The sequence below is a fragment of the Triticum dicoccoides genome, chromosome 4A (assembly GCF_002162155.2).
Source record: "Triticum dicoccoides isolate Atlit2015 ecotype Zavitan chromosome 4A, WEW_v2.0, whole genome shotgun sequence".
NCBI lineage: Eukaryota > Viridiplantae > Streptophyta > Magnoliopsida > Poales > Poaceae > Triticum > Triticum dicoccoides.
The window spans coordinates 525,278,861-525,286,925 of NC_041386.1; positions in this window are offsets into that span (position 1 = coordinate 525,278,861).

The following is an 8,065-nucleotide window of genomic DNA, read 5'->3' on the forward strand; positions in this document are numbered from 1 at the left end:
TCATGACACACGACGGGAAATTGTCAAGAGTGACATAACACCACCTCAAAAGATAAGGAAGAACAAATTGCATTTCGGAATGCAAGATGAAGAATACTTGAACTCCTCAAAACAAAACATGTGTTGAACACCATGTTTATTTTAGAGTATAGCTTGGCGGATCTTAGCTTCGAGAGAAATCTTGAAGAGCAAATCGAGAATGAAAGGAATCATTGACGAACCACCATGTAGAGCCTCCATGAACAACTCCGGTAAACAAAAGGATGATAAAAAACAAAGAGAAGTTGAAAACACAAAGTGAACCTTGCGATGATTAAGATGGAGCTTCGCGATGAGATCATGCAGAATACTTGGAACTTCGGAACAGAAAAGATGAAGCATCTCGAACCGAGAAATGTGACATGATGAACAACTCTGGAAATAAGAAACTAGATCACTTGGATGAAACAATAATAAGAATTACGTTATGCGTATCCTTCACCAATTTAGGTTGATGACAAGCAACGGATTTGGCATACTACTTATTCTCGTAGAAAGGATTAAGAGAGATATAGCGTAAACTTGAGAAAAGTCTTCAACGATCCACCGGTAGGATTGGAACAATGAATGAATTGATATGATAACCAATGAAGAGAACTCTTGAACGAACCATCGTAACAATTCAAAATGAACGAAGGAAAGATAAAGAAACACCGGGAAGAATTAGAAAATGAACGAAGATACTTGAGAGAATTTAGATACAAGTGAACGAAGAGATCTCGAGCTAATTTAAGAATTCTTGAATGATGCCCCAGTAAGATTTGGAGAACGAGAGCTGAAAGTTGGAATGAATAATTCTGAGATCATGGCTCCGGAGAATCAAACTGAAAAGACTCCTCAATTGCTCCAGATGGGTGAAAAGAATCCTCACAATCGAAACAATTATTAGAGGATGGCATCAAGCATGAACTACACATATTTGGGAAAACGGGTAAGGATTTAAGAGAAACTCTTCTTCGGTCTTCAAAATCCGAGAATGATAATGAGAAACACCACCAAAATTATTGAGACACTCCGGAACAATGAAGGATATAAATATCAAGCCAAAGATGAAAAGAATTTGAAGCGATCTTGGAGAAGGCATCTGACTGATGACAATTCATTCTTACATCACACTTTTGAAAAGAATTTGGGAATCGCTCCAGATATAGAAGAGTCGGGTAAGATCCTGGGAAAAGACCTGTGGGTTAGGGCCCACTCAAAAGATTCACGGTTGAACGATTTTAAAAGAGAGATTTCACCGGTTGAATTAAATGACTTGAAAGAGATAACAACCTCGAGATAGCTTGAACGGATTAGGAATGGAAACGAATCTTCTGAGATATCTTTCGCACTCCGAAACTATTGAATAGAGAGAGGTGAGCAATTAAGAGGTGCACCAGCATGTGAAAGCATTTGAATCAGGGAAAGGGTATGGTCAACACCGAAGGCTTGAATTGGATCCACCGGAGAAGAAAATGAGAACGAAGAAGGATGAACTTGAAGCTCCTAAGCATCTTCATGAGAATCACCGGCTAAGAACATTGAAGGAAAGAATGAAGAAACTTCACATCCATAAGATGGATACTTGATTAAGAAAATCTGAGTCCTCAAAGAAACAAGGGGTGGGAGGGTGGGAAAACAAAGGCAGCTTGGGACGGATGAAACAAACACTGTTGATAAAACTGAGATTGGATCTTGCAAATGGGAAAATATGATAGGATCATCTTGAAGAGAATCACACCGGTTGGAAATAGAATTGTCGAGACAATCTCGAGGAAGGAGGATTAGTATTCCCATAGAAATATGAGAACACTGCTTAGGAAAGGTATAGAATCAACACTTGACATTGAAGCAACTCGAATACCACAACTCAAAACAAAAAAACAAAGGATTTGGCTTGCAGAATAAGCCGTAACAAACATATGATAAATCCCATATCGTATCATATGTCTGTTCGAAAGAATTTCTACGTGATACTTGAATTCCCACCTATAAACTCCCGGAACGTTCTGGTTATGCAATCTGGTGTTGGGGATACAGGAAGGCACAATATAAATCACACAACTAACAAGCCCTACGCTCCAACTGTATCCATCCATCAACACATAACCAAGAAAACTCAAGAAATCGTGTACCTCAACCTTTGAAAAGCATCCGTTATATGAGTTATGGCAATACTCCCGAACTCCCGCCCCAGTATTGGGTGGCGTCGAGGTTATCTCACCAACAACTGCATAAAAGAGATTTCCAATGTCACGAACTCAGGTATTCCAGAACTGCAACGATAAAATTGTGACGACAACACCTCGGAGCTCAACTCCCCGGGACACTGCCACAACCCCTAAATGTCAGGAGGCACCAAGAACAATGTTCTCGTCACAAGAATATCGAAACGATCCCAAGATACCCGCGTGATCCTAAAATTTTTCGTGAAATTTGAGAGGAAAGTCAAAACATCTACATCAGGAGGCCTCACCAGAGTGACGAAGGGACCGAGGAATAAAAAGAATCCTACTCTCCGATATATATAATCCTAAGACTCAAAACATTTTGTTCTAGACTCAACAACGTCAGCAATTCGATCAAGCAGGGCTCCTAAGTTGGGGATGGCTCTGATACCAACTTGTAATGCCCACAATGCGGCTATATCTCCCACGTGTCGAGGCATGACTTAGAGAGATAACCGCGTGGTGGTTTTGTGGCAAGAGGGGTAATCTTCATACAATCCCATGTACTGAATAAGAAAGGGATAAATAGAGTTGGCTTACATTCGCCATGTCACGGAATACATAAATAATTCATACATCATCCAAAATACACACATAGACCAACTACGGTTGACGGTGTCCTGGACTATGGGGTACTCACCACGTCATCTCTCGATCTGTTAGATTGAGCCGAGGACCCCCCCCCCCATGGCCGTATACTCATGGGCCAGTTCGGACAGTTGCCGCATACATGGAAGATTCCACAAGACTTGGCGATCAAGACAAGGACTTCTCCCCACCGGCGTATTCGGCTAGGACTCTTGTTATCCTAGGCCTCTGGTGCATTATATAAACCGAGGCCAGGCTAGTCGATAGATATACATACAATCATACCATAGGCTAGCTTCTAGGGTTTAGCCTCTCTGATCTCGTGGTAGATCTACTCTTGTAATACTCATATCATCAATATCAATCAAGCAGGACGTAGGGTATTACCTCCATCAAGAGGGCCCGAACCTGGGTAAACATCGTGTCCCCTGCCTCATGTTACCATCCGCCTTAGACGCACAGTTCGGGACCCCCTACCCGAGATCCGCCGGTTTTGACACCGACATTGGTGCTTTCATTGAGAGTTCCGCTGTGTGATCGGCAAAAGGATCAATGGCTCGCCCGCAGTAACTGGCTTCCCAAACAAAATCCTCAATATTTGGCTCTTACATTAGAGCTGAGGTTTCATGATCATGCTTAGCATGACAACCCAAATAAAGGAATCGATAGCGGGAATATTTTCTTTGGAAGACATTTATTATGTTAAACAGTAATATAACAAATCTCTCTGCATACCTTTGTTTATAAAACCGTATGGCCAGATTGCCTTGTTTGTCATAAAATCTTTGCCCTCATAAAGGCTTTATAAAGTAGGACAAACACTCCTCAGCTACTGGCCAAGGCGGTGGAAGCCAATGGTCGGTCAACAAAGTTTTGTACAATGCAGATCCGAGCATTAATGATGTAAAGTACTTGGATACATAGAATCATTACACATAATTTGTGATTTTACTCTGGATATCGATCCTTAATTCGGCCACCCGTGCCTGCATTAAGGCTAGGGGGCTACTGGGCTTCGGGCTTATCATTTACTAATATTAAAGGGGCTTATCGATCCCCTGATTTGGTGTTGCCACCCGACTAGTGTCTCGGGGACTACTGCATTGGCAATCCAGTGCAGAAACTTTAAGTGCAATATAGTTTTCGAGGAGATTATGATCCTCACGTTGGTCGGCTGCACCCAACCTGAGTCTCGAGGACTCTGCACACTGCTTTTTGTGTCCCAAAGTATTCTTCCGAGCTAGGATTTGATCCTCAGACCGATTTTGCAAATCAACCTGAGTCTTAACGGCTACTGGGATCAGCGGTCTTGTGTCATCCTTCAGGTGCATCTCGGGTTTTAGACCGATACACACCTTGAGGGCTACTAGCTATATATCTCAGCAGAGAATAAATTGCACCAATAAAAAATATTGACAAAAAATCGGCCCACGGTCGGGATGGTGCACCACCTCGGAAACAGTCCAGCATAAAGCTCGGGCGCTAGTTGCTGGCTCCATAGAGGGCATTTCCAGCATTAAGCTCGGCTAAACTCCTTCAACTCTTTTGGACCAAGATGATCTATGACATCTTGGAGATAGTCCGGCATTGGAGCTCGGATACATTTCGACGTTGGAGCTCGGAAGTAGTCCAGCATTTGTGCTCGGCTGCAAAAGATACCTCGAATGTTGTCCAGCGTTAGAGCTTGGACGCAAGAGGACACTGCCTCCCGGGAACAACTCCGAACCCGAGGTGTGGCATAAAAATAACAAGGCATTGATAAAGGCCGAAAACTTAAAGGGGCTCCTCAGATACCCGATGTGTAAACTCGTCGAATGCATTTCGGCGATCCTCAAGATCGAAGATGAGAAGATTTGTTGAACCAGTTTTCAAGACTGACAACCAAAGATGAAGAACAGTTCGGAAGAATTGAGGAGCGTCACTAACTTGAAGACCGGTTCAGGGGGCTACTGACGATGTCCTGGACTAGGGGGTACTCACCACGTCATCTCCCGATCTAGTAGATTGGGCCGAGGACCCCCCATGGCCGTATACTCATGGGCCAGTTCGGACAGCTGCCGCATACATGGAAGATTCCACAAGACTTGGCGATCAAGACAAGGACTTCTCCCCATCGGCGTATTCGGCTAGGACTCTTGTTATCCTAGGCCTCTGGTGCATTATATAAACCGAGGCCAGGCTAGTTGATAGATATACATACAAACATACCATAGGCTAGCTTCTAGGGTTTAGCCTCTCTAATCTCGTGGTAGATCTACTCTTGTAATACTCATATCATCAATATCAATCAAGCAGGACGTAGGGTATTACCTCCATCAAGAGGGCCCGAACCTGGGTAAATATCATGTCACCTGCCTCCTGTTACCATCCGCCTTAGACGCACAGTTCGGGACCCCCTACCCGAGATCCGCCGGTTTTGACACCGACAACAGTCAAGTCCAAATAAAAGGAAGTTAAACCCCAAATGCTAGATCCCCGATCGTCCCAACTGGGCTCCACTACTGATCATCAGGAAACGAAACAAAGTAACGACCAAGGTCCTCGTCGAACCCCCCACTTGAGTTCAATAGCATCACCTGCACTGGTATCATCGGCACCTGCAACCGTTTTGGAAGTATCCATGAGTCACGAGGACTCAGCAATCTCACACCCGTGAGATCAAGACTATTCAAGCTTATGGGTAGGACAAGGTAATGAGGTGGAGTAGCAGCAAGCGCTAAGCAAATATGGTGGCTAACATACGCAAAAAGGAGTAAGATGAGAAGCTACGCAACAGTCGTGAAGCTAGGAGTGACCAAGAAGTGATCCTGAAACTACTTACATTCAAACATAACCCAAATCTGTGTTCACTTCCCGGACTCCGCCGAAAAGAGACCATCACGGCTACGCACACGGTTGATGCATTTTAATTAATTCAAGTGTCAAGTTCTCTACAACCGGATATTAACAAATTCTCATCTGCCACATAACCGCGGGCACGACTCTCGAAAGTTTATACCCTGCGGGGGTGTCCCAACTTAGCCCATTACAAGATCTCATGATCAACGAAGGATATTCCTTCTCCCAGAAAGACCCGATCAGTCTCGGAATCCCGGTTACAAGACATTTGGACAATGGTAAAACAAGACCAGCAAGACCGCCCGAATGTGCCGACAAATCCCGATAGGAGCTGCACAAATCTTGTTCTCAGGGCACACCGGATGGCCCAGACATCGGATTGGCATAAAACCTGGTTGCCCAGGGGGCGCCGGACATCGCCCAGGTTGGACCAACACTCAGAGGAGCACTGGCCCGGGGGGTTTAAAAATAAAGATGACCCTCGGGTCCGCGGAACCCAAGGGAAAAGGCTTAGGTTCTTAGGCAAATGTAAAACCAAGGTTGGGACTTGCTGGAGGAGTTTTACTCAAAGCAAACTATCAAGGGGGTCCCATAACCCCAACCATGTTAGGAACGCAAAATCAAGGAACATAACACCGGTATGACGGAAACTAGGGCGGCAAGAGTGGAACAAAACACCGAGCAAAAGGCCAAGCCTTCCACCCATTGCCAAGTATATAGATGCATTAATTAAATAAGAGATATTGTGATATCCCAACATATCCATGTTCCAACATGGAACAACCTGCAAGGCACCTGCAACTAGCAACACTATAAGAGCGGCTGAGCAAAGCGGTAACTTAGCCAAACAATGGTTTGCTAGGAAGGTCGGTTAGAGGCTTGACATTGCAATATGGGAGGCATGATAAACAAGTGGTAGGTAGCACGACATAGCGATAGAACGAACAACTAGCAAGCAAAGATAGAAGTGATATCAAGGGTAATGGTCATCTTGCATGAAATCTCGCAAGGAAGAAGAACGAGTCCATGAAGAAGACAAACGGACGTAGTCGAACGGATCCTCACAACTCCGGAATGAAACTGAAGCTAACGAGAGAAGCAAACCGGAAAGAAACAAGCAACATGGTAAACACACAAGCATAATCATGGCATGATGCACAAACAAGTATGATTCATGTCCGGTTTAATGAGGCATGGCATGGCAAAGTGCAACAAACAACACTACAGGTTAAGTGGAGCTCAATATGCAACAAGTTGCATATTGATGAAACACCACATTCGGTTATTTAGTTCACTCCCGTTTAGGTACTCAACAAAATTAAATGTTGGTTAACATGGCAAGAGGTGAGGCAAAAGTAAACTAACTATTAAGGCAAGTTTAAATGAGGCCGAAACAACAAACAACAAGTCCAGAAAAATCCTCATATGCATATATAGCAAATTTGAAGCAAACAACAATTTTAAACATTTTAAATGTTATTATCATTATGCGGATGACATGTTCAAGTTTTATGCATTTTTTGTTAAAAGTTGACATGAACATATTATGAAGCATTTGTCACCGTGGTGGAAAGAAAGGGTGCCACGGCGACGATAACGAAAATGGTGCCACGACAATGTTTCGGTTCCAGTAACTCGATTGAGATGTCGGTGCAAAAGATAGGGCGTGAGCGAATTGAGCAAGATGGTGGGGTGCTCCCGACAATCGGGTTCCCACGGGTTAGTGGCATGGAAACGAGTGACAATTCGGACACGGTGCCAACATACGGTTCATCTCATGCAACATGCATTTGTCCACGAGTCATCGTCTCGGTGGTACACCTTTGAAGCATGCGTTTTCGAGGCGGTTCGAGTTAGGTGCAATGTAGAGGAAGTAGACGTTCTCGGGACGGTCATAATGGAAGTAGTGGTACACGGCGTCGGTAATGGAAGTAGTGATACATGTTTCGTAGAGGGACTTGACAAATACGAGTAACTTGGGGTCGACGGTAGTCGTTCACGTTCTTAGTCGCACAAGCTTCCGTAGATGTTCGGGGTCACGGCGAGGGACTTGACATCCATGGAGTCTTCGAGGGTTGACGGTAGTGGTACTTGGCAAAATGCACGTCGACGGTAGTTGTTCTCGTATCGTCATGGAAGTAGTCATTCACTTGACGGTCTTATCGGAACCTCGTCAACGGTAGAGATCCACCTTGGCGTTCCGAAGGGGTACTTGGCGATTTCGGAGACGGCCGAAGACGACCTTGGTGGTTCTCGTTGACCTGGTACTTGGCGTCATTCCCTGTTCGGTGGTCGTTCTAGGCAACGGGCGTCGAGGTACTTGGCAGATCCGTGATACTCACAGTCTTGGTCACACTGAAAGAGGCACTTGGCGAAACCATTCAGGGAGG